Source organism: Pogona vitticeps, chromosome 1 (genome assembly GCF_051106095.1).
Source record: "Pogona vitticeps strain Pit_001003342236 chromosome 1, PviZW2.1, whole genome shotgun sequence".
Classification (NCBI taxonomy): Eukaryota; Metazoa; Chordata; class Lepidosauria; order Squamata; family Agamidae; genus Pogona; species Pogona vitticeps.
In genome coordinates this window covers 35,966,472-35,994,468 of record NC_135783.1, presented here as the reverse complement: position 1 = coordinate 35,994,468, position 27,997 = coordinate 35,966,472, and the positions used below count along the sequence as shown (strand labels likewise).

At 43.2% G+C, this 27,997-nt stretch overlaps 1 protein-coding gene and 1 long non-coding RNA gene across 7 annotated transcripts in view; one reads left to right on the top strand and one right to left on the bottom strand.

Moving 5' to 3' along the window:
* The window catches only part of SUSD4 (sushi domain containing 4), a 165,172-nt gene that overhangs the window by 68,718 nt on the left and 68,457 nt on the right, over positions 1 to 27,997 (top strand). For 2 of the 6 annotated variants that reach the window (XM_078382986.1, XM_020786647.3), the window contains one exon: positions 11,135 to 11,217. The exons of the other annotated variants lie outside the window; for them this stretch is intronic. The gene's annotated coding sequence lies outside the window, so the exon portion shown is untranslated. The remainder of the gene's footprint in view (positions 1 to 11,134; positions 11,218 to 27,997) is intronic. 6 annotated transcript variants of the gene reach the window in all.
* Positions 2 to 27,890, bottom strand: LOC144585799 (uncharacterized). The gene is made up of 2 exons (XR_013540359.1): positions 12,966 to 27,890; positions 2 to 1,316 (listed from the first exon to the last, which is right to left on the bottom strand). It is a non-coding gene; the product is annotated as an uncharacterized LOC144585799 (long non-coding RNA).

Sequence of the window (27,997 nt, the reverse complement as noted above, 5' to 3'; positions counted from 1 at the left end):
AATGGGAGTAGGGAAGTATGCATTTCAGAGTTATTTGAAAGAAGGGCAGGATATAATGTTAACAGATAATACTACTCAGAGAGAAATATTTGTCATTGATTACTCAGGCTTATGGACCACTTACCTAACTTGGTATGTTCTAACAATTAAATTTCACATACTCATTTCACATGCTAGCAAGGTTATGCTCAAAATCCTACAAGGTAGGCTTCAGCAGTATGTGGACCAATGTGGTGATCACTGAACAAAGGAAAGGCTAATTGCCTTGGAGAGAGAGAGAACAAAAGAGTCAACAGCAGTTGTCTGAACCAGCGGAGCCTCCGGGCAATGCCCTGAAGGCTCTTTTTATTGACTTAGCATGATTACACAGTATGTTATGAGAGAAACAGATAGAATAGTGGTTACCTAATCATTAACTAGGATTGGCTAAAATAACACTTTGATCTTATGCTCTAACTCTAAGCGGAAGGGCGGAAGAAGGGGTTACACCGTATCCTGCTAGGCGTGTATTTATTTACTTTATTTATTAAATTTATACCCTGCCCATCTGGGCGGCTAACAATAAAAAATGGAATAAAAACAATATTATAAAAGTGTATGCACGTCACTGAAACAGAATCACAGCTACAACCTTTAGGCAGGAGTTTCCCACATCTCCCTCCTTTTTTGTTCATTAAGCAAAGTCACATATTCTTTCATATTTGCAAACTATATGTAAGTATTTTTGGTGAAGGCCTAAGGCAAAGCTTTGAGACATGTAGTTATTATGGAAAAGAAGGTTGGTTTATATTGAAAAAAGCAACAGGATCTTCTAAGGAGTATGAGGAATATAATTCCATACATTAACACAGTGCGAAGCCATCCAAAGTGGGTAGCCATGACCGCAAACTGTCCCACCAGGAAGGAAGGATGTCCTATCGTATGTTATTCGTAAGTTGTCTAAGCTGAGCAAGCTAATTATTTACTGTATGACTATTATCAGATAAGTTAAAGCAACAGAGACTGGCAAAAGACTCACAACTAACATGATTGCGCAACATGAGATAATCCAATGCTACATGATTGTCTAAAATAGCATAATGTAGTTGTCGTTGTTCCTGATTCAGCAGGGCAATAGTGGTGGAAGTGCGGTTAATGGCTCTCACTAAGGTGCACACAATGTTGGTAAGAGTGCAAGAATTACGAAAAGCAAGGCCAAGAATGCCAACAAGCAATACAGCCAACGAAACATATTCTGCTTTGGATAACAAAGTAACATTACCATCATAAGTACTATCAAGAGATAAGCTTTCTCGTCTCAGCCGAGTCGAGGAGTTCTGCAAAGCAAAAGGTTGCATTAAGTTGATTACTAATCTACTAAAACAGCATTGTGTTTCTGACAGATTGGAGGGAATGTAGTTAAAAGTACATTGACCGCATGTAAAAAAACACCCTGTAGGTAGGATGATATGTGCCAAATTATAAGAAATGTTGACGGCATGGGTACAATTCCATGTGGCTTTGGCTGTAGAAATGTAGTTCCTAGTAATCCATGTATAGCATATGCCTCCTGCAGACAGAAGTGAGAGACGTTTACAATTTTCGCCAACCTTTCCCATAACTTAAATTGCAAATGAGCATGCAAATCCTCTCAAGCCTCTGCAACACTTATTGGAACAGTTCCAAGAATGAGAACACAACACAACAGCGTCATGGAGTTGGCATTCGGCTGCAAGATAATGGCTGCTAGAAAAGTTTCAGGAGTTTCTGGGATCTGCTGCTGATTTAGAGTTCTTTTTGCATCAGCACTCAGCGTCTTTATCATCCCCCAAGTAACTTTAGGCTGAGTGCCTTCAGGTCGGGCCAGGCGCTTCCGGCGATGCGCAGTCATCTGGTCCTGCTCCAGGGCCATTGCTGGGTTGAATTCTGGGATGGGGTTCTGCAGGTTGCAATGCCAACTCATTCTTCCCACGATTTGGCCTCACACACCAAGCCGGAATCTGCAAATTACCTGTGGGAGTAAGCCCAGCAGCATAGCCGTGACCCCATGTTAGTAAAGGGGCTGGACCCTCCCACCGAGGGCCAGGAGGTTGCTTATAAGCCACCAGCGGCCATTCCATGAGGATTTTTTTAACAAAAGTGTTTCTCTACCAGCAACAACTTGTACTACATCTGAAACATTTTGGGGCTTAATGCCTCTGTTTTTTGTTTGTTTGAAAAGGAGAAATTTAAAAGAGTGGTGTGCTCATTCTACAATAGCCTGTCCTGTGCAGTTATAAGGAATATCATGGGAAAGTCGAATGTCCCATTCATTACAGAAAGTGGTAAAGGCATGAGAAGTATAGGCAGGACCATTGTCTGTTTTTAAGGCTTGAGGCTGGCACATAATTGCAAACGTGCATAAACAATGTTGTATGATATGGCGAGAGGTCTCACCCTGAAGAGGGGTAGCCCAGATGTATTCTGAATAAGTATCAATAGTTAGATGAACATAAGATTGAGGAGCAAGAGTAGGAACATGAGTGACATCCATTTGCCAAAGCTGATTGGCATCCGTTCCTTGTGGGCTAACAGCATCAAAAAGAAAGGAAATGGAAGATGTGGAACAGGAAGAGCCGGAGGAGACGATGTCTCGAGCTTGAGAAAATGGAATAGAAAAATGCTTATGGAGTTGTTTAGCACTCTGATGAAAAAAGGAATGGCTGTCAATAGAATTGGAAAAGAGAGGACACAAGGAACGAAGAGCAGAGTTGACATGGTGATTTCCCTCCGAGATAGCATCTTGAAATCCAGTATGAGATTGGATGTGAGTTCCATAAAAAGGTTGTGATCAGGTAGCGAAGAGGTTCTTTAAAGTCAAAAACAGGGAAAGTAAGGAAAAGTGAAGAGCAGGAGAAAGATAGGCATGTGACAGATGAGCGAGAAGGTTAAATACATATTGAGTGTCAACAATGAGATTTAAAGGCTGATTTTGAAACATTTGAAAGGCAAGAATGACAACAGCAAGTTCTGCAGGCTGGGCAGAGGTCTGAGTAGAAGTAAAGAAGGTTTTCCAGGTTCTGGAAGGTTGCTGAAAGGTGATCACACCTCTGGTAGGTGCATCATCAATAAAAACAGTTAGTGCATCAGGGAGAGCAGTAGAAGTGAAAGGAGAGGAAAAGCAGAAGGGTACTTGCTGAATGAATGTTAAGCGAGGGTCTTTAGGTGGATTAAAATGTATGTTGCCAACATAGTCTGCAGAAACAATTTGATAAGTTAGTGATCTAGACATTAAGTGATCATAGTCAGCTTTGGAAATAGGTAAGTAACCACACAGAAGATCCCAATCTGTGAGTTGTTTGGCGCGATGGCATCCTTTGATTACAAGGTCTGTAATCACATTTAGAGTGGAGTACACATTTTGGGGAGGAGTGTTAGATAAATAAAGCCATTTTGCTATACAGAAATGGCCTTGTCAGACTTCGGGCTACACAACAACCCAGTCGGCAATTGGGGAGTGTTCAAGATAACCAGCTGCAAGGGACCAAGAGAAGGAATGTGATCGACCATAGTATGTCGCAATGTTGCATTAATTTGATGTATGACATGTTCCATAGACTTGGTGATGGGTTTGGAGTCAGCAGGAGACTGATGTCCCCGGAGTGCGTTAAACAAAGGCTGCAATTCATGAGTAGGAAGGCACAAAAATGGGCGAGCCCAATTTAAGTGACTGAGGAACTGTTGCAGCTGCACTAATGTAAATTGAGATGGAGTTTTTAGTTCCAGTAAAAACAGAGAAGACATAGTTTGCAACAGTTTCTGCCCTAGGTAAAGAAACAGAGATGTGGTTTGTATCTTTTCTGGAGCTATGTGAAGGCCTTTTTTTCTCTAAGCAGTTAGCTAGAGAATCATTGACAGTATTGGGGAGGGATTGCCCAGCCACCAAAATGTCCTCCATGTAATGATATACAAGCAATTCAGAATGTTCTAAGCAAAATTGTTGTAGGGTTAGATCCACAAAATGTTGACATAAAGTTGGGGTATTCAGCATTCCCTGAGGCAAGACTTTGCAGTGGAACCTTTGAGTAGGTTGGGAATTGCTGTACACAGGGACTGTAAAGGAAAATTTTTCCCTGTCTTGTGGTGCCAAAGGAATGGTGAAAAAACAGTCCTTGAGATCTACTACCATTAGCTGATAGCATTGGCATATCAGATTTGGATAAGGTAAACTGCATTGTAAAGGGCCCATAGGTTGAATGTGCTTATTAACTTCCCAAAGGTCGTGTAGCAAACACTACCTCCCAGATTTCTTTTTGATGGTGAAAATGGGGATATTCCACGGGATGGTAGAATACTCTATATGCCCTTGATCTAACTGCTCCTTAACTAAGGCCTCTACTGCGTGGAGCTTTTCTTTAAGCAGTGGCCATTGATCAACCCAGACAGGTGGTCCAGGGAGCCACGTTAATGGCAAGGCTGTGTCAGGTTGCGTAGAGGCCTGTATTATAAATTTGTCTGCAATTTTGCATTGATCTTTCTCAAGAGATCCCAACCCCAGATGGAAAAGGGAATAGGCAGAATGTAAGTAGTGATTGTGATTTGTCTAGGAGAGTCACCTAGACTTTCCAGAACAATGGGCTGAAGGCTTTTCTGGGCTTGCTCATAGCCTCCAACTCCCCAAATGTTGTGCACTGGCTGGGTGGGATAGCTTTCTGGCCAGTCTTTCTTTGCAATAACACTACGTCAGCTCCCGTATCAATCAGGCCATTAAGGACAAGTGATCCGATTTTAAGAGGGAGTCGAGACTGCGAGTACTCAATGGTAATTAAGGCAGCAACTCAAGTAGAAACAAAACCCCCACTACGAGGGTTGGTAGAAGAACCCATCTGTGTTAATTGAAACAACAACAACTGAGCGATATATTCATCCACCAGAAGGACTTTTGGCATATTAGACCATATTTGAATAATTAGGGGTCCTTCATAATCCCCATCAATGACGCTTGGTGCAACAAATAAGGCCCGTGCAGAGATGCTAGAGTGGGGGAGAATAAGACCCACGGTGTCTTTGGGTATTGGTCTGTGAGCGGGGGAGAATAAGACCCACAGTGTCTTTGGGTATTGGTCTGTTTTGACTTTCTAGACAGCGAGGCAGAATTGATAGTTGACCTCTTTGGCCGTGATCAGATCATTACTGGCACTTTTAACAGTAGCAGGTCAAATTTCTTGAAGTGGGGTAGTATTCACTGAGTTGCCCCCACTTGACCCAGGGCTGGAGGTCCACCGGACTTGGAGTTTCCCAGTGTTGGTACAGACCGGCATTGATTGGCCCAGTGATAACCTTTCTAACACAGGGGCATTTTTTAGATGGGCATTTATTATTATTGGTGACAAACCTAGACAGCATCTTAAAAGCAGAGACATCACCTTGCCGACAAAGGTCCACATAGTCAAAGCTATGGTTTTTCCAGTAGCCCTGTATGGAAGTGAGAGCTGGACCATAAAGAAGGCTGTCTGCTGAAGAATTTATGCTTTTGAATTGTGGTGCTGGTGGAGACTCTTGAAGGTCCCCTGGACTGCAAGGAGAACAAACCTATCCATTCTGAAGGAAATCAACCCTGAGTGCTCACTGGAAGGACAGATCCTGACACTGAGGCTTCAATACTTTGGCCATCTCATGAGAAATCTCCTTGGAAAAGACCCTGATGTTGGGAAAGAGTGAAGGCAAGACCTTTGGGTAGAGTGGGTGGCATATAAGTTAAATAAATAAATAAGAGGAGAAGGGGACAACAGAGGACGGGATGTTTGGACATTGTCATCAAAGCTACCAACATGAATTTGACACAACTCCGGGAGGCAGTAGAAGACAGGAGGGCCTGGCATGCTGTGGTCCATGGGGTCACGAAGAATTGGACATGACTTAGCAACTAAACAACAACAACAAAACAATTAAATGCATTTTAAAAGCTAGCTTACTGCTTCACAGTTAACAGTTCAAAATTAGTTTTTATAATTAATGTAAACACAGTGCCTTTCCACAATGAAAGATATATTTTGTGTTAGCTTTTACTGGTGAAATGTCTGTTACGACTATATCTTTTCTGAAACCATATTCTGTTTCCTAGCAGATGTTTTTCTTCATGGTGCTGAGATACTATTTCTTGATTTACCAGGCAACTTTTCCATAAAAAGTGAATACAACCTTATACCCCATCATGTTTCATCGTCCCTTTATACTCAGGTTTTCATATGAGAAATAGTTTAGAATGGCACTTGTCTATAGATACACAATAATGCCCAACATCAAATTTTGTATCTGTAATCTGTACTCAATTTTCAAGACCCCACTAGCCTATAATCTACAGCCTTTAATCTACAGATCTTTCCATTTTTGTCTGCTAATTCACACCCTGCCTGCCTGTTCTGGTTTCCCTGATTGTAATGTCGCTGAAATATATTTTACAGGCCATGTTCCTTTTTTCTCTAATGCCACTCACATCTCAGCAAGTCCTCTGAGAGTGGTAAGCAAACTGCATTTTAAAGAGGGAGTTTACAGAATTGCATTATGCCTGGAGGAGCTGTAGATAACAGAAGTCTATAAGGGATAATGGAGGAGAGAATATGTCAGTGTGTGTGCACATGTACAGTTTCAGGGCTTGTTTCCCTGATGGAATGGTATGCATAGCACTTAATACGGAAGGAGAAGCTTTGCAGGAGAAGCTTTGCTAATCTGGGCACGTCTGTCCTTTTTCTTGTCATAGCTGTAAGTGGACACATCAGCTAATGTCCCTAATGAGGAAGAAAAACAGCCGGAGGCAGAGAGCTCTGCATCTGCATGCTTAAAAGCAGGAGCTCTTAGTCTTTGTGATTGTTTGGGAGACTCAAATGGCTCCTTTTAGTGTGGCACTTTAATATATTTGTGCCCCTTCTGCTCTAGTCCCTCTGCAGCATTTTGTTACGAGTTGATCTGAGGTAACCTTGCAGCTGCAGTAGGCACTGAGCACATATGAGAAGCATGAGCAGAAGATTGTGCCCTGCTGTCAGCAACAAAGCCTGTACTTTATGATGCTGCAGAACAGCAAAGAAATGAAAAGGCCATCCAGATTTCAAAGCCCAAGGAATACAAATTCTCTAGATTATATAAGGGACTTGCTTTTGAAAGAAGTAGGTTCAAAGGGGGAGATAGAGAGATTATTCAGTACAGTATATAGTGCGCAGAAATAAGTGTTGTGGATCACAACATTGTTCTGGATACATATCTTGGCTTCTCTCATCCACCCCCTCCCCTTTTTTAAAAAATGGAGATTGTCTTCTGGAGTTTTGGCTGTGAGTAGAGTTATTGCATAGTTACTCCACAGCCAGTCTGTGGAGACTTGGAGACTAATATATTACAGTGTTGATGTAGCTGCCATTCCCTGAAACCAAAAATGATCTGAGAGCCATAGTGTGTGTTACTAGTTAGCTGTTATGCGAAGCTGAAATCCATTAAGTGTTCCTGAGACTTGATTTTGGCAAACCTTTGTGACTGGCAATCATACTTACAAATAAAGCTGCTTCTTACTTCCTCATGATCAATCACAAACAAAGCAACTAATTTGCAAAGTAAACAAGGTGTGAAGATCTCCTGTGGAGCTGTTCTCAGCACACAAAGTATTCCTTCTTCTATCTACAATGTATAGTTTGGTTTTTCTTTTCTTGATCTTGGCCTGAGTAATATTTCTGTTCTTATCTAGACTTCATAAATAATTTTGCCACCTGAATACAGGAAAAGCTTGTGGATGTTCTAATTTTGAAGGATGAGGGAGCCATAGTTTACCTGCATACAGGAAAAGGTGCAATGATTGTGAAAATGTTTCTGAGGGTTGATTGATTGTTTCCATTCACATGTTGTTACTCTTAGAATGGTATGTAATATTGTTGAAACAACAGAAACATGCAACAGACATAACAATCTAAAAGGGAAAAGATATTGTATTTCACCACAACGCTAAACCACAGAGAAAGAAACATCCCCACCTCCCCAGAAGCTAAGAAGAAGGAAGATGGACATTTAGGCCTGTGGATATCCAAAATGTGCCTTTAACAAGGCAATGACCCAACCCAGGAGAACAATGGAACAGTCTGAGACCCAGAGTGGACAAAAGAACCTGGTCATTCCTTACATGGCAGGTGTATCTGAAAAGCTCAAAAGGATTTTTGGTAAACACCACATACCCATGCACTTCAGATCCACAGACTAAGGCACATACCCATGCACTTTAGATCCACCTAAAAGACCAGATACCAAAACACAACAGGAGCAATTTAGTATATGCAGTCCAATGCAAAGAGGAATGTTCAGAGCTCTACATTGGAGAGACCAAAGAGCCACTAAACAGGAGAATTGCCCAGCACAGGAAGGGCAATGGCTCAGGATCACAGTCAGCAGTGTTCTTTCATTTGAAGGACAAAGGACACTCATTTGGTGACCAAAATGTACGTATTTTGGACCAAAAAGATAGGCGGCTTGAGAGAGAGGGTCAGGGAGGCCATACATGTTCATATAGAAAATCCCTCACTCAGCAGGGGTGGAGGCCTTAGATACAATCTGTCTCCTATTTATCATGCTGCCCTTTCATTATTCCCAGAGAGATTAGGACTACAAACACCAGAAAGACCATTAATGACCCATGACAATGGGTGGAAAAGGGCTGCAGTAGTGGGATTTTTGCTCACCGCCATTCCTTTGTCCTAACAAGCCTATTCAGACCAAGGAGAAGTGAAACCAACTTGGAGGATATATCAGTGCTCTCCTATCAACTCTTCTCAGACAGAAGAAACTACTTGGATGGTGTGTTCCCCATCTTGAACACACCATATTATTAATTTAATTTTTTTAATGTTTATGATGTTTTTATTATATTTTATGATATTTTATGATATTTGTAAGCCGCCCCAAGTAGCCCGTCTAGGGGGGCGAGGTAGAAATCTAATACGGTGGTGCCTCGCTTGACGAGGATAATCCATTCCAGTGAAATCGCTGTAGAGCGAAATCCTCAGCAAGCAAAATAAAAAAGCCAATTGAAATGCATTGAAAACTGGTTCAATGCGTTCCAATGGGCGAAATACCTCAGTGTCCAGCGAAGATCCTCCATAGGTGGCCATTTTCTGTTCCCTGTATAGCAAGGAATCCATCCCAAAACACAGTGGGGGGCCATTTTACACAGCAGATGGCCATTTTGAAGACCCGACAATCAGCTGTTTGAATCATTGTTAAGCGAAAAACCAGTTCCCGAAGCAGGGAACCGGTCATCGTAAAGCGTTTTTTTCCTATGTAAACATTGCAAAAGCGCTCACAAAAACCTCATCATCAATCGGATTCGTCGTTTAACGAGGTAATTTTTAAGTGAAGCACCACTATAAAAAATAAATAAATAAATAGCAAAGTGTTTCAGCCTAACAAGAAAGAAGTCCAGTTGTCATGACTCAACTTCCAGATCACCACAAAGTGTTGAAAACACAGATAAAATTAGCAGCAACCAAAAGACTGATGAAAAATTCTGCTCTACATCCCTTCTTGTATCCCTGCAAAGATGTCATATTTTGCTGGGAGATGGGAATAGAGTTTTGAGCATAGCAGCAAGAATATAGAAGGATTTCTTTGTAATATGTCTATGGGCTTGTCCATGCTGTGGCGTTGTCTCCAATTTTTCTGGGTAGCTCTTATATTTTTGGTTGATGATTTTAATAGATTATCTCATTATTGGCATCCACACATGGAGAAGGATTTTTTTTTTGCCAGTCCACACATCTGAAATTGCTCCCTGAGATCTCGCTTCCAACACAGATTGCTGTCTCCTTCTCTTCTCTGCCCTCTTTCTGCCTACTCTACCCTCTCTTCCTTTCCTTCCTTTTTTACCTGCCTATGGTTCTCAAATCTTCGGTTTCTTGCTGCAATACTTTCTACTTTATATATATATATGTTTTTTACTTTTTGTGCTATAGTGCAAAAGTGACATTTAAAACAATTAAAAACAGAATGTAGCAGGAAGCTAACATTTTCAATGCCCTGTAGCCATCTATTGCACTTTCTCCTTCCTTCCTTCATTCTCAAACTTGCAACTTTTTCCTAGTATTACTTTACAATGCTTTCCTGTGTTAATTTTTCCTTTTGCATTATAATGCAAAATGATGACATTTTAATGAAAAAGCAGACTGCAGAAACAGCTAATATCCCAAGAAAACTGAACACGAAAGGCAGTAAGAGTTGAAGGTGTGAAGACAGACTGAGAAAAACATGTCCATAAGTAAATGTAATCTAGTGACATACTTTGTGCATGGATCAGCATGCATCCAAGTAGTTGGGGGGGGGAGCACATGAGCAGATCACGTACTGGGGCAAAACAGAAAAGCAAAACAAAATACCCTACCACCTAGCAGTGGAGTAAAAAAAAACAAGGTATTTTTTGTCTCTTATTCTATTCAAACTGGTTTCAGCCTTATGCCATATGGGCACCAGGATGCAGGACTAGTATAATTTTTGCAAGGTAAATAGAAGAAATGCTCAGTGTGGATGAACCGTTAGACAGCTTTGACAGCTGGCTCCTTTAAAAGGGCCCTGCTGAATTCGGTGCAGAAGCTCATAGGGCTCAATAGGAATGTGGATCCCAATCAGTGCCTGACTTTAAAGGTAATAACCAGCACACTTCGTTGCATACTTATTTATTTCTTTGTTTGTTTGTTTTATTAGATTTCTATCCCGCCCTTTTAGACAGTCTACTCTGGGCGAAGTAGATGATGAATAGTAGCTGGTGCAGAAAAGATGTCATGTCATTGTCACATAACAGTAGCCTAGCAGTCACATGATTTATCAACTGAAGCTTCCAAGTTGTCTTCAAAGTTGTCTATGTAGAGCAAATTACAACAGTGTGATCTTAAGGTTATAGTAGCATAAATGAGGAAGGCTACATCAGTCCTTCCAAGTAGAGAAACAGTTCCTAGCTGAAGGACAGCTGATAAAATCTGGCCACAGCTCCTAGTTGTTTCTCCAGGGGGCTCTTTGGCCTAATAAAACAACCTATCTCCTTACAAGATTCACAGGGGGATTGTCTACCCTGTCAGATCATCAGAGAGGTGACAACTCAGTTTGTCAGTTTTGATGAGTGACCAGCATCACCTCTGTTTTGTCTACATTTCAGCTTCAATTTGTCATCCCTCATCCACTTGACTACAGCCTCCAGACAATGACTGAGGACTGTCAAGGCTGTTTCTGATTGCTCAGGTAACAAAATATGTAGTTGGGTGTCATCAGAGCCGCCACCCTAGATTCCTGCAAGGATTGCTGGAATTTAGATATATATTTGCATAAATGTGTGTTCTTACATAATGGTTCATATCTTACATCAAGCAGTCTGTATGGTGGTCTCTGTGCTTATAAAGTATCTCAATTCCTTTTGGAGTATTGTGATTTCAAGGTACAGTTCTTGATAGTCAAAGCTATCTTTCCTAACAAATATATGATGTTCGTTGGTATCATTTTAATGTATATATTGCCCTGAAACTCAAGGTATTCATGCGCCTGTATATAGCGGATACACTGACTTTGTGCTTATATGCAAAAATAAAAAAAATAAAAAAATGGCCATTTATCAGTATCTTTGTCTCTGTCTGTCTGCCTGCCTACCTGCCTGTAGTTATGAAGCTTTCAGCTTCAGACAGCTGTGTGCTGTTGGGAGATTCTTGTCCCCTCTGCTTTGCTTCTATATTGGTTACTATGTGTCTTTCAGTGTTAGTTGCCAGTAAAATACAGTCGACTACTGAGCTTTTTATTAGGAAATGTGAACAAATTTACATACTTTTCTGCTAAAGAAGTTTGTACTTCCCTGAACAGCAGGAAGTCTGTGGAAAGCATTGTATGATTTATGATTGAGAGCATACTAAGACATAAGAATAGTCCCTGCTGAGTTAGACCTAAGTACCAAAGTGAGAAAGGAGGCATAACTGAACAGCAGAGCACATGCTTTGCATGCAGAAGGCCTCATGTTCAATCCCTGCCCTCTCCAGATGTGGCTGAGAAAGAAAGACTCCTGCCTAAAACCTTGTAGAATTGCTGCCAATTGGTGTCAACAGTACTGAGCTACATGAAACCATTGTCAGACTCAGCAGAAGGCGGGGATGAGGTGCATGTGCCTCCCCAGTTGTTATACTGCAGTGCCCATCGCATCTCAACCCAGTTCAGGTGCTGCAAGGACTGACTGGAGATACAAAGGAGAGCCACACATTTCCCCATAAGAATCTATGTGAGACAAATTCCTATATTGCATCCAGTGGTGGTTAATGCCCTTTGTGTTTGGTGGGGCAGAATGCAAAGTAACCAATTGGCGAGGAGACATAGGGACAAGTGGAGCCATAGCAAAAGGGGGCATTTATATACCCATGCATGCACACACAGGTGAGCAGGCATTTGCTTATATAATGCCCGACTTTCTACCCCTTTTATTTCATTTCTCCCATTGGAACTCACCGATTCATTCATTGCCCAACTCAACTCAGGAGCAGAAAAACACCTTTCCCCCAAATTAGAAATGATCCTACTTGATGCTGGTTTCATTTTCTCTCCTCACAGCACTAACACAAAACATAATGATGGCTGCAAGTTCAGCAGGAGGGGAATACAGCTGGGCCCTGAACCTCTGCCTTCGCAGGCAGGTAGGCAGGAATGGGCTATGCCCAATTTTTCTTCATGGACTAGACTTCTCTGATTCCATCTACTTTAGAAGAGTACAACATGCACTGGACCAAGGAAACCCACAAGCAGTACAGCCTCTGTAAACTGAGGGGATGGTATTCTCTTCTGATGGACAAATCTGATGCTCATACATAAAGATCTTCTTCGTGGTCTCTGTGAATGCACACTAATGGGTTTAATCTGCACTTGCGCAGAGGTCTCCGGAATATTCTAGAGCTTTATGATACGTTCGTCAAGGACCGCCCCCCTAGCCCACGTGGTCCGCCCATCCTGGTAATTACCTCAGTTCCTTTTGCCAATGCTGAGGTCTCTCCTCCCGTCGAGCTACAATTCGTTTTTATCAATATCTGAAAGAAAATACAATCTTCTTATTGATTCTCGACTTCTACAATCAAGGAAATTGTAAGAGACTTTCTACAATTTCCCCCGAATGTCCCCTCTTCCCCTTTCCCCGCCATTTATGGCCCCTCTTCCCCCTTTCAAGAAGTGCACCTCGTGCTCCAAGAAGGTTCCCCGTTCAGACGGCCACAATCTCTGCCTTTTTTGTCTGGGAGAATCTCACCAACATTCCACTTGTCAGTTTTACAAGAACTTTACCAAACAAGTCCTTAAATTAAGGCAACAGCACCTTCGATCATTTCTCTGGGAACGATCCATACAGCCTACTCAGACTATGGAATCATCTCAAACACCTCGACCCCCAAGGTGTTTGAGATGATTCCACCTACTATTTCTCCTACAGATAAATCAGTCTCTAAAATCTCACAAAAATCGAAGTTCAAATCTCCCAGTTTGACCAAGTCCACCTTGGTACTGAAGTCTCCTTCGGTATCAGAACACTCTAAATCAAAGAAGCAAAAAAAGTCTACCACCGACTCTCATCCTCCTAGACGCAGACCGATACCAGACCTAGCACTGTTACAAGACCAACCTACTATCTGTGTTGACTATTGGAGGAGACCCTTCTCCCTCCTTCTGGTCAACCTCCATCTCCGCTATTGGCTCACTCTCCATTTTCTCCGATTGATCCCACTGAAGTCACCATACTGCCTACATCAGCACACTCGAGCCCCGTATCCACGGTTCGCTCCATCTTGATGGGCGACTCTGAGTTGGCGTATTAGGCACCCTATGCTTCACCTCCCCACAACAGGTTGAGGAAAGCCCACCACACATCCCAGATGGATCACTTTGGTGCTGATCCCATACGACCCATAACTCCAACTGGGTCTCTGGCATCTCCTTCCAGGAGATACCGACACTCCATACGGGTCACGCTCTATGAGTCTCCACAGTACTATAACCCTACATCTCCCATCTCTTCAATCCACTGCAGGAGAATACAAATCTCGTGGCCTCGCTTGCCAAGAGCATATCGCAGCCAGGCACCTTATCGACACATCATCCAGGATCTATGTAAGCATACTTGGCTATGGTCTGCTCACATCTCAGACAATGCTCGTATGAGAATAGAAGACTTAGCTTTCAATGGTTCTGAACTTTTTGACCAAGAAATGGATGACATAGAAAATCTGCAAAAATTTTAAAAAGACAGCACGTTCATACAACACCCAACCATACTACAAGCCACAACATTTCCAGTGGTGTCGCCCGTACTCTTACCAGCAATCCAGATCATTCTTTGACAGAAATAAGTATCCCTCACAATCGGCTCCTTCCTTTCAACCTAGATATGCAGTACAGCGTCAACGCCCTAAGCAGTCTTTCCATCGCCCTGATAAAAAGCAAAAATAGAGTTTTGACTTCTTCATCCCCCAGATCTGCTAAACTTACCTCTCTCTGTCCGCAACCACTCATCTCTCAGCCCATCTTCCATCCTGCACCTCTAACACCACCGATTCTTGGGTTCTCACCATCGGCGCTACAGGTTACGCCATAGAATTCGTTTATCCACCTCAACCAAGGATTGTTCTAACCTCACTGTCTGTGGCCCTCGAACAAGAAATTCAATCTCTTCTCCTAAAAGGTGCCATATCATATGTCATTCCTCCAGAAGACCATCCAGGGTTCTTCTCCCATTATTTCACCGTCCCAAAACAAGATGGCGGTCTGTGACCTATTCTTGACCTTCGAGATCTCAACTACTACATCATTCAAAGATGGTTCTGTATGGTCATGTTAGAACAGATCCTATCCATTCTCCAACAAAATGACTGGTTCACAGTTATAGACTTAAGCAATGCATGCTTCCACATCACAATTTGCCAAGACCATTGCAGATTTCTCAGATTCGCCGTAGGAGCTCACGCCTATGAATTCAAAGCCCTCCCGTTTGGCCTCTGTACAGCACCAAGAGTATTCACAAAATGCATGGCACCTGTAGCAGCACACCTACGTACCCTAGGAATCTCCGTCTTCCCATACATAGATTATTGGCTGATAGTCTCCCCTTCACGTTCTCAAGCCTTAAAAGATATCCAGGTGACTCTCTTGTCTCAGATCTGGGCGTACAAATCAACAAAGAAAAATAGATTCTTACTCCCACTCAGCACATCTACATAGGTGCAGTCCTCAACTCTACCAGGGCAAGAGTCTTTCTTCCTCTAAAAAGAGTGATCAAACTTCACTCCCTCATTGCTCATTTCCTTCCCCACTCCCTCGTCACAGTGCACCTGGTTTAGCGTCTATTAGGCCTTATGGCCTCTATAACATCAACCATTCAACATGTCAGGCTAAAGATGCATCCTCTCCAATAATGGTATCTCTCCCTCTTCGATCCTATGACAGACCCACCATCCAAACTGCTCAAAGTCACCCCTGAGCTCTCCTCTCAGCTCCTCTGGTGGGACACTCCAGCCAACCTATTCATGGGACGATCTTTTGCTCCCCTTCAACTGTCAGTACAGATTACCACAGATGCAAGCCCTACCGGATGGGGAGCGTATTGCAACAATCTTCATATTCACGCTACTTGGTCCCACACGGAACGAGCCCTTCACATAAACAATCTAGAACTTTTAGCCATTTTCAAAGCCTTCCGAGCTTTCGAACTGATCATCCTCAGCAACGCTGTTCAGGTCACAACCGACAACACTACCACGTTGTTTTATATCAACAAACAAGGAGGCACACACTCCCTTCCACTCCTATATCTCACCGCTCAATTCTGGGAATGGTGTCTTGAACACCACATTTTCCCATAGCAGTGCATATTGCTACGCAAGACAATCTGGTGGCAGACACACTCAGCAGACTGCATACCCAGATGCACGAATGGTCTCTAGACCAGTCCGTATTTCTCCACCTCTGCGAAATCTGGGGTCAACCACAAATCAACATGTTTGCCATGCCCCCAAACTCCAAATGCGACCACTTCTGCTCAAGAGCAGGCATGGGACACAGATCCCTCGGAGATGTACTTACGGCAGATTGGACCACACACCTCATCTATCTCTTCCCTCCCATCCCTCTCCTTCTCAGAACGATAGCCAAAATCCATCAGGATCACACCAACACTATTTTCATTGCTCCTTGGTGGCCAAGACAACCATGGTTGACTATGTTCCGCTCCATCACCACAGATTACCTCCGCCTACCTCCTCTCACAACATCAAGGCAGTACTCACTGTAACGGCCTCCTTCTACCTCACCAAGAAAGGTCGCTACGTCACTCCACTGTTACTCTTTTGGTAGTCTGCCACCATCCATGCCCTGCAATAAGTATCTTCAGGCCGTATTTCAAGTATTTCAAACAAAATAACTAAAGTTTATTGATTGGTACATTAAGATTGGTATAACAAATAAATCAGGTAATCACATAAAGAAAGGCTCTAGCTCACACAGACTCATATCTCCACACAATCTGATCACTATCTCATCTCAACACTCACAGATCCTGATCTGCCCTCACACACATTCACACCCCTATATATCCCAGCTCCTCCCCCTGATGTCCCGCCTTCCGACCACCATTGGATGTTAACACTCCAGCCTAAACCTTGAAGGACAGGTGACATCATAGCTGTTTGTAACATACCTCCCCCCTTTATAAGTTGTTTTGTGGGGGAAAGCTAGATTGCTTTTCTCCCAAAACAACTAGGAGTAGAGTCAACACATTTCCATAAAATTACATTACCCAAATACTTACCACATTAATCATCTTTTCACTCTAGAACATCACAACACATTACAGCATTTCTTCCATTTCAAATACTTATCACCAATATTCAACATACACTTAAATTGTTCTGTTCATCAAAAAAATACTTACACACAATAACTCATTTCCATATACATATACAGAACAACATTTCAACAAACCCATATTCATAAACAGTTAAACCACTTTAGCCAATTTACAAAGTCCATCTGGTCGTCTTCACTCTTCTGGTCTTCGGGATAAGGTGTCAGCCACACAGTTCATCATCCCTTTGACTACCTTAACCTCGAAGTTGAAATCCTGTAACAGCAAGGCCCACCTCATCAGTTTACTATTGTGGGTTTTCATAGTCTTTAACCACCTCAGTGGGGAGTGGTCCGTACAAAGGATAAAATGTCTCCCCCAGATGTATGGCGATAACTTCTGAACCGCATAAACAATGGCAAGACACTCTTTCTCCACGGTAGCTAAGTGTCTCTCTCCTTTCTGAAGCTTTTTACTAAGGTAGGACACTGGATGCTGGTCTCCGTTGTCATCAGCTTGACACAAGACAGCTCCTACCCCGGCGTTGGATGCATCTGTGTACACGATAAACTCTCGGTCGAAGTCTGGGGCACGCAACACTGGATAGTGGATTAGCGCCTCCTTCAACTTCTGGAACGCCTCCTCGCAGTCACTGGTCCATGGGATGTGGTCATCAGTCTTCTTCCTCGTCAGCTCGGTCAGCGGCGCTGCCATCTCGCTGAACCTAGGAATAAATTTCCTATAGTAGCCTATCAGACCAAGAAATGATCTTACTCTTTTCTTGGTATTGGGTCTAGGCCAATCACGTACTGCCTCTACCTTTGCTTCCAGGGGCTTGATTACTCCTCCCCCTACAACATGACCCAAATACTTTATTTCTGGGCACCCAGCTGGCATTTGCTTGCTTTCACGGTTAGCCCTACCGCACTTAACCTCTGCAGTACTACTTCTAGGTGTCTTAGGTGATCTTCCCAGGTGTTACTGAAGATACCTATGTCATCTATGTAGGCTACTGTAAAATCACTGAGCCCTTGTAAAGTCTGGTCCATCAGCCTTTGGAACGTGGCTGGCGAATTCCTTAGGCCGAAACTGAGGACTCGAAACTCAAATAAACTGAAAGGGCTACAAAAAGCGGTCTTCTCTTGATCTCTAGGATCAATCCTCACCTGCCAAAAACCCTTACCTAGGTCTAATGAAGAGATGTATCGACAACCCCCTATAGTTTCAATCAGGTTGTCCAGTCTGGGCATAGGGTAAGCATCAGGTTTGGTCACAAGGTTTAGTTTTCTATAGTCAACACAGAACCTAACACTTCCATCCGGCTTATCAACCAGAATTATCGGAGCGGACCAAGGGCTAGAAGATGGTACAATGATATTCTCCTTGAGCATTTCATCCAACTCCTTGCGCACCTTGTCCTTATATGGTCCTGTTACTCTGTATGGGGTTACTGCCTGCGGGGGTGCATCTCCAGTATGGATCCTATGCATCACTCCCTTAGCTAACCCAGGCTTGTTTGAAAAGACCTTATAATATTTGGTAACTAGCGATTTCAGTTTTCCCTGCTGATCCAGGGTGAGTGCAGGGCTGATTCTCACCTCCTCTGGGTTGTACCTAACTTCACCCCTACCTTCCCAGTAAGGCAAGTCATGTTCCTCCCTATCAGCAGCTTTCATTGCGAATAAAACTCTCTGTTCCTCCCTATAGTAAGGTTTCAGAGCGTTAACATGAACTACCCTCCTGCCTTGGTGTTCTTCTTCCTCAATAATGTAGTTTAGGTCATTCATTTTTGAAATAATCCTATATGGTCCTGCCCAATTTAATTGTAGCTTGTTCCCTTTGAAAGGTTTTAACCAAAGTACCTCATCTCCAGGGCTAAACTGTCTTTCCCTCGCTTTTTTATCGTACCAGGTTTTCTGTCTAGTTTTCTGTGCATGTAGATTTTCTGAAGCTAACTCTAAATTCCTTTTCAGGTCATTCATTAGCGTGTCTATGTAGGTAACTACATCTTGTGGATCATCTTCTGTGATCTGTTCCCAATTCTGTTTAATTAACTCAAGCGGTCCCTTCACTTTCCTCCCAAATAAAAGTTCAAATGGGCTAAAACCTGTACTGGCTTGTGGCACTGATCTATAAGTGAATAATAGTGATTGCAATTTCTGATCCCAGTTGTTTGGATTTTCTGCCAAGTAAGCTCTGATCATTCTCATTAGGGTCCCATTAAACTTTTCAGTTAACCCATTGCTCTGAGGATGATAGGCGGTAGTTTCTAAATGTTTAATCCCACAGATTTGCCATAATCGTTTCATGAGCTTAGAAGTAAAAGATGCTCCTAAATCTGTTATTATTTCTGAAGCAAAGCCCATCCGAGACATATAACTTACTAAGGCATCAGCTACTGTGTTGGTCTCTATGTTACTTAAGGGAATAGCCTCAGGATATCTAGTGGCATGGTCCACAATAGTGAGAATAAATCTGTTTCCCCTCTTTGTGACCTTAGGCAATGGCCCTACAATGTCCACACCTATGCATTTAAATGGAGTAGAGATCACGGGTAATGGGCATAACTTGGCTTTGGTTCTGTCACAGTTGTTACCCTGTCTCTGGCAAACATCGCATCTTTGGCAGAAGTTTTTAATTTGCTTCCCTATCTCAGGCCAATAAAAGTTTTGTGTGATCCTTTGCTTGGTCTTGTTTACTCTTAAGTGTGCAGCAAATATGTCAGAGTGCCCCCTTTCTAAGATCATCTGGCGATATTTTACAGGCACCACTATCTGACTTCAAATCCCATCTCCCCCTTTTGAGATATTCGTCAGTGTCTCTCTGTATAATATTCCCTGCTTGATATGGAACCTCTCTGGAGTTTCAGGGGTTAACTGCACTCCTGTCACTTTCTCAAAACAACTTTTTAAAGTAAGATCTTCTTTTTGTTCTTGTGAAAATATACTGCTTTTAGGTAACTCAAGTGTAACTGCTTCTGCTTCTTGTCTACCCTCATTTTCTCTCACCTCCTGAACATCAGTAACTTCCTTAGCTGTCTCTGTTTGGTCTTGTGAACGTGTAAGAACTAACACCCTCTTAACATGTTCAGCCAAGTCTGTTCCCACAAGAACAGCGGCTGGCAGTTGCGAAGAAATCCCCACTCTCCAATTTCCCTGCCATCCTTTATAACGCACAAAAACTTCAGCTACTGGCAAAACGATTAACTCTTCCCCTATTCCTTTGATTGTCAGACTCTCCTGAGGTAATATATACTCCTGGGGTATGATATCAGGATGACACAAGGTCACCTGTGAGCAAGTGTCCCTTAGGGCTAAATAGTTGTGATCAAAAATCCCAATATTATCTCCAGCTGCCTCAAAAAGTTGAGAATTTGTTCTAACCAGAAGACAGTGTTTTATTTCAGCCAGAGGGATACTTTCATCACAGCACTCAGCTGTTGTATCAAGTTGTGCTGGTGTTGCTATGGCAACGGTCCCTTCCAGTGGGGGAGTTCTCTGTTCCTTCTGAACACAATAAACAGCTTTTGGCTTGTTTACACTCATATTCTGAGGTAAATTTTCCTTCCTGTGTTTTAGTTTTTCACAATTTGAGACCAAATGTCCTTTTTCTTGGCAGTAATAACATTTTTTGCTGTTCCAAGAGTATTTCTCATCAAATTTTCCCTTTCCCTCCAAATTTTGAGTTCTCTGTTGTTTCTGCTCTGAGGGCTTCCCTCCAAAATGGCTACCTCCACCCTGCTGGCTCCTAACGTGTCCCTGAGAGAATCTATTATAATTTTCCCCTGTCTTCCTCACATTTTCCCCCTCAGAATATATTGGTTTTCTGATCTGTGTTATAAAATCTGCAATCTCTGTGGCTTCTTTCAAGTTTTTAGGCTGCCTTTCCTTGACTTGAAATTTTAATTCCCCCTGTAGAAGAGAATAAAACTGCTCTAGCCCTATAATATCTTTCAATTCTTGAAATGTCTGCACTCCCTCCTGTGCCAACCATTTATCCAAATATCTAGCTAAATTTGCTCCTAACTGTGTGAATGTTTCATCTGGTTTTTTGGTGAGTGATCTGAATCTTTGCCTAAGCTGTTCAGCATTGATGCCATGACGGGCAAATACAAGCTTTTTATACTCAGAATAATCCTTTATTAACTCAATAGGCATTTCAGCGTACACCTCAGCCAGGCTTCCACTAATTAATGATCTCAAAATTGTCATTTTTTCTGACTCCTTTATAGAAAAATCTGTACACGTTCTCTCATAAAGGGAAAAGAAAATTTCGGGACAATCTCCCTTCTTATAGACTGGAAATTTCTTTAGGTCAGCTTTTGACAATTGACCCTCAACAGTACTTGAATTCATATTGTTATTATTATTTTGATTCATCAACTCAAGTCTGCGTAGCTCAAACGCCATTTTCTCTCTCTGTAATCTCTCTTCCATTTCCATTTTCTCTCTTTCTATTCCTAGTCTTTCCTTCTCCATTTGTGCCTCTATTTCCCTCACTCTCAGTTCATGAGCCTGTGCTAACTCAATTCTTCTGAGGTCTCCTAATTCTTCACTTGAAGCCCCTTTCTCCTGAACTGAGAGAATTCTTCCATCCTCCTCACTAAACTGTTCCTCAGAGACAACTGTTTCCTCAAACTGGCTTTGTTCAGTCATTTTTCTCCTTGTCAAGGGCATAATCTTTCACCCAAAAGGTTGTTTTCTACTTTCAAGCCTCAGTTTAAAAGAACACTATTTTTTTTCTCTACTCTGAGTCTGTGAGATATACTGTCGCTGTCCTTTCCAGCACTGACAGATAGAAACAGTAACTGGGCTCCTGCCCCTTTCGCTAGGCCTCTTACTAAACAGAGTGAATTCTCTTTACTTTGTCTCTGGTACCAATCTTAATTCACACAGCTCTGCCTCTCCTCAGGCTCTGCTGTCTAAATGGAGAGTTCCCTCAGCGTTGCTGTCTTTTGGCTTCCGCTCTGTCCCCTCAGAGTTCCACTAAACTCAGGACAGGCCAGCCCCACCACAGCCTCTGCCTTTTGGGTCACTCTTCCCACAAAGATGGTCACCTCAGAGCTTCCCTATCTTAGTCCCCAGTCTGAGTTTCAGCGCCCCTCTACTAGACTTTCTCCCCTTGAGACAAGTCCTAGAAGGTCACCCACACGTCCACTCAGACGTCCCTGACTAAAATACCCTTGCTCTGGGCGCGATTCAGCCAAGGCTTCACTGGATCTCTTCGTATCCCACAAGCTGGCACCAAAATTTTGTAACGGCCTCCTTCTACCTCACCAAGGAAGGTCGCTACGTCACTCCACTGTTACTCTTCTGGTAGTCTGCCACCATCCATCCCCTGCAATAAGTATCTTCAGGCCGGAATGGATTTCAAACAAAATAACTAAAGTTTATTGATTGGTACATTAAGATTGGTATAACAAATAAATCAGGTAATCACATAAAGAAAGGCTCTAGCTCACACAGACTCATATCTCCACACAATCTGATCACTATCTCATCTCAACACTCACAGATCCTGATCTGCCCTCACACACATTCACACCCCTATATATCCCAGCTCCTCCCCCTGATGTCCCGCCTTCCGACCACCATTGGATGTTAACACTCCAGCCTAAACCTTGAAGGACAGCTGACATCATAGCTGTTTGTAACACTCACCACCCAGACCTCCACACCCTCCACCTCAAGGCGTGGAGAATTCACCCTTAGTGAATGCCATTCTAACTAATGCCCGTAAACCTACCACAGTTAAACTCTATTCATACAAATGGACTGTCTTCACCAAATTTGCTCTCCAACATCACCTTCCTACCAGTCCAATGACCTTGCAAGCTGTCCTACAGATTCTCTCCCATCTATTCAATAAACAACTCTGCCTTTCGACTCTCAAGGTTTACCTGTCCGCTATAATAGTTCATCAAGCTCAAGATTCCGAAGCTTCCATGCTGTTTTGTCATCCCACATTGAAATGCTTCATTTGGGGTATCTCTAATATGCGTCCTGCTCCAGCATCTCCCCCACATTGGTCTCTACTACTTGTCCTTCACTGGCTTTCCCATGCTCCATTTGAACCACTTGCTACTAGCTCAGAGCACCTCCTTTCCCTCAAGACGCTCTTTCTCATTGCCATTACTTCTGCTCGTAGAGCCTCTGAGCTCGCTGCCCTCAGGATTGATCACCGCCCAGAGCAGGCATGTGTCTAGATGGGCGGGGTATAAATTTAATAAATAAATAAATATACCCTCCATTTCTTCAGTTCCTTCCCTGATGTCTCCTTCCTGCCAAAGGTTGTGTCACACTTTTGCCTCTCCTAACCTATTATCCTACCTACTTTTTTCCTGTCACCTACGACTGATCTAATATGATCTCTACACATGTTGGACACCAGACATGCACTTGCTATCTATATATCATGGATTTCCTCCTCCCACAAGTCTGAATGACTGTTTATAATGCCATACCTTCCTCACAGAGGTTCTCATATCTCCTCTCAAACTATTTCCTGTTGGATCGTTTCCACTATAAAACTGGTGTATCAACTTGCTGAACAGCCTCTACCTGTCGGTATTAAGGCCCATTCTACTAGGGCTATGGCTACTTCTGCAGCATTTCTTCGCGGAGTACCACTCCCAGCCATTTGTAAAGCTGCTACAAGGGCAACACCATCTATGTTTGCCACCCACTATCGCCTTGATCTGAGAGCCAAGAAGGATGCATCATTTGAGAGAGATGTTCTTTCTTCTGTTCTTCCATTACGGCCCTCCTCTGGTAAGTTAGCTTGTTAATCACCCATTAGTGTGCATTCACAGAGACCACGAAGAAGAAAGAGAGATTACTTGCCTGTAACTCAGGTTCTTCGAGTGGTCTTCTGTGAATTCACACTTCCCGCCCATCCTCCCCTCTGTCCGTCACTTCTGTATCTCTTGATTCAGCGGCGGACTATTCTTTGGACCTGAGGTAATTACCAGGATGTGCGGACCATGTGAGCTAGGGGGGCAGTCCTTGATGAATGTATCATAAAGCTCTAGAATATTCTGGAGACCTCTGTGCAAGTGCAGATTAAACCCATTAGTGTGAATTCACAGATAAGTAACCTCTCTTCACTCTGGACCAATACACCCTATTGTTATCCTCCTCTAACACACCTTTCCTGTCAGCAGTTCTAAGCTTCTCTCAAGAGACACAGCCATTCCATTCGCCTGAGGAAATGTGCTTGGAAATACAACAGCTTATGAAAAATAAAGCTTAAAGGTGCTGCAAAGTTTCTGCTTTCTCCATTTGCTAGAACAGACTAACATACCTACTAGATTGAATACCCTTTCAGCTATGGGTACTCCTAGATGTATTGTCTATGAAAATAAAGAATGGGTACTCCTAGATGTATTGTCTATGAAAATATAGTATGGGTACTCATAGATATATTGTCTATGAAAATAAAGTATTGGTACTCCTAGATGTATTGTCTATGAAAGTAAAGTCTTCCAAGTCTAGAAACAGAAGAACAAAAGCATAGACTTTTAGAGTAAGATAGGCTCTGCAAAACCACGTCAGATTTTCAGTGAGAGTAGCTAGGCTTATTATTGCATTCCTCCAGGCAGCTTCTAATCTGTGTCTTTAACTACAGGTGGCTCATGATGACCAAAACTGGGGGGAGATTCTTTGTTCATGTCAGAAGCACTACAATACAATTAATAAATGTATCAGATAATTTTCTTCAGTAATGTGCTCTATCAAGAGCATATGCCACTGGGTAAATCCCTGCTGTGTAAATGATTTTATGAATAAGGGTTGGCTTCAGGCATCCAGTAGCAAGTCTACAGCTTGGAGTGCTACACCTACCTGTTTTGCATGGGCAGAATTATACCACATTGGGTTGGCATATTTGTCTAAGGAGTAGTATAGAGCCAGGTATGTAGTTCTTGGTGTGTGGGGGGAGTGGTGACCCTCCCTCAATCCAGAATTTACCTTTACCTCTTCCTCTGTCCAAATTCAAACTTCTTGCTCCTGCTATCTCTCTTGACCTCTTACTAGCTGAAGGTGTCACCCTCTAAAGGTGGAGGGTGTGAGAATGGGTCTTTTAGCCATGACAATGATTGTTGTGTTCCATCAAGTAGATTCTGCAACATGGTGGCCCTTTCCAGGGTTTTTGGGGTAGTGAGTACTCAGAAGTGGTTTACCATTCCTTTTTCTGAAGATGCCCTGGGACTGTGCAGCTTGCCCATGATTACACAGACTGGCTCTTTTCTTAGGAAAGCACAGTGGGAAATTGAACTCCCAACTTCTGGCTTCACAGCCAGATACCTAAACCATGAAGCTGTTCAGCCAGTGGCATCAATATACTATTCAATATTTCATAAATTCCTCACCGACCGTTAAATGAACAAGGTTAATCATATTTATATTAAAGTGATCCTCATTGGCTCCTTGCCCAGTGTGGCTGACCACAGCCACAAAGCGGTCTATGATTTATTGGGTCATGAGCACTATTAATTCATCACTGAGGGAGGGAATGCTTCCCCACCCATCATCAAACACCTCCAGTTAGCATTGGACAATCTTAACTATTTCTGTCTGATAGCTAACATCGGACAGAAGGCCACCTTACCCATTCCTGGGCAAGGTGATTGAGAGGGTGGTGGCAAATCAGCTGCAGTCATACCTGGAGGAGCAGGGTTGCCTTGACCCATTCTAGTCTAGATTCAGGCCACGACAGAGTACTGAAACACTGGTCGCCCTACAGGATAACCTTTTAAGGGAGCCTGACAGGGGCAGAAACACCTTGTTGCTACTAGATATCTCAGTGGCTTTTGATACTGTCAACCACAGCATCCTGGACAGGCTCTCTGAGGTTGGGATTGAGGGCTTAGCATTGAGCTGACTCTGATCCTTGAGGACTGTGTCCAGAGAGTTCAGCTAGGGGAGGAGGTGTTGGCACCTTGAGGCCTACGGCATGGAGTTCCTCGGGGCACTATCCCCAGTGCTGTTTAATATCTATGTTAAGCAGTTGGGGGAGTCATCAGGAGTTTTGGAGTAAGCTGTCATCAGTATGCTGATGACATGCAACTTTATCTCCTTGTTACCATCTCTGCAGTGGATGCAATCCAGATACTGGAGAATTGACCGGTTGCAGTATTGGAATGGACCAGGACTAATAAGCTGAAGCTTATTAGTGGACCAGACAAAACAAAGATTTTGCTTCTGGAGGGGACTTCTGATAGGGTAGGGTGGATGGTCCCTAGGCTAGATGAGACTCTCTTCCAGTTTAGTGACCTAGTGCTTAATTTGAGCATTCTTCTGGACCCAGCTCTTTCTTGGGAGTCCTAGATTGCAGCCATCTCCAGATTGGCCTTTAACCAGCTCAATCGCCCAACTTTGCCCCTGCCTAGATGAGGACTCACTCAGGACATTGGTGCAGCTCTGGTTATCTCCTGGATTGGCTACAGCAATGCTCTCTATGTGGAGCTCCCCTTGAACCTGAGCTGGAGACTACAGTGGGTCCAGAATGCAGTATCCCGACTTGTAGTTGGTCCAAGTAAATTTAACTACAGTGGTGCCCCGCATAGTGACGATAATCTGTTCTGGAAAAATCGTCGCTACATGGATTCGTCGCTATGCAGAACAAAAAGCCCATAGGAATGCATTAAAACACGTTTAATGCGTTCCTATGGGCAAAAAACTCACCATTCTGCGAAAATCCTCCATACGGCCACCATTTTCGCTGCCCCGTAAGCGAGGAATGGGTGCGAAAACATTGCGGGAGGCCATTTTTTTACCCGGTGGCCATTTTGGAACCGCCGATCAGCTGTTAGGAAAACATCGCTATGCGAAAATCGGTAAGCAAAACAGTTTACTGACCATTGCAAAGCGATGTTTTACCATTCAAAACATCGCAATGCGATCGCAAAAACGATCGCAAAAAAAACATCGCTATGCGGATTTGTTATGCGGGGCACCACTGTATATCACTCCAGTTCTGGCCCACCTTCACTGATTGCCCCTGGCATTCCGGATCAAGTTCAAGGTTTTGACACTCACATACAAAGCCCTCCACTGTTTGGGTCCATGTTACTTGTCAGAGTATCTTTCCTTAAGGTCATCTGCCTGACTCACAAGATCATCCTAGTTGAGGCTCCTCCAGGTGGCCACCCCAAGGGAGGCCCATAAATCTTCTACAGGAGGTAGGGCCTTCTTCACAGTGGCTCCAACTTTATGGAACCAGCTTCTGGAGGAGCTCTACCTAGCCCCCTCCCTGTGGACATTTAGGAAGCAATTAAATACATTACTTTTCCAGGAGGCTTTCCACACCTACCCCACCTGACAACCTTCCCCCCTTTTTTCCCCTTTTCTTTCTCCTCCTCTTCCCTCCTCTCATCCTCCATCCACTCTGGGGATTAGGGTTTTTTAGGGTTACTGATGTTGCGTTTTAATGTCTGTTTTTACTTTTGTTTTTTGTTATACTTGTAATCTGCACAGAGTAGTGCTGTGATACTAATGGGAGCGGGATAAAAATTGAATGAATGAATGAATGAATGAATGAATGGATAATCAAGGCCACTAACTTCATAACAATGGTCTCCACAAGAGGGACATGGAAAAGTTTAATACTAAGTTTTAAATGCATCACTGTAGTATTTTATAAATAAGAGTAGTAACTTCCATCCATATGATTGCTGTTGGTTTGATATTTATTGTTAAAGTTAAGAGGTTTTGACCTCACTTTAATCTGCATGCACTGTTAGTTATATCAGCACCTAGTTAATCATTATAACATTACAGTGGTGCCCCGCATAGCGACGATAATCTGTTCCGGATAAATCGTCGCTATCAGGATTCGTCGCTATATGGGGCAAAAAACCCCATAGGAACGCATCAAACCCTGTTTAATGCGTTCCTATGGGGGGGAACTCACCGTTATGCGAAGATCCTCCATAGGGGCAGCCATTTTCGGTGCCTCTAAAGCGAGGCAACACAGTGGGCGGCCATTTTGGAACCACTGATCAGCTGTGCAAAAATGGGGCCTTTGGGAGGATCGGGAGGGAACCCTCCGCCGCGGTCCTTCTGAAGCCACCGCCGCTCAGCTGGGTGAAAATGGCGGCTAGGGCTTGGGAAGGACTGCGGGGGAGGGCTCCCCCGCGGTCCTTCCCAAGCCCCCTCCGGTCCGCTGGGG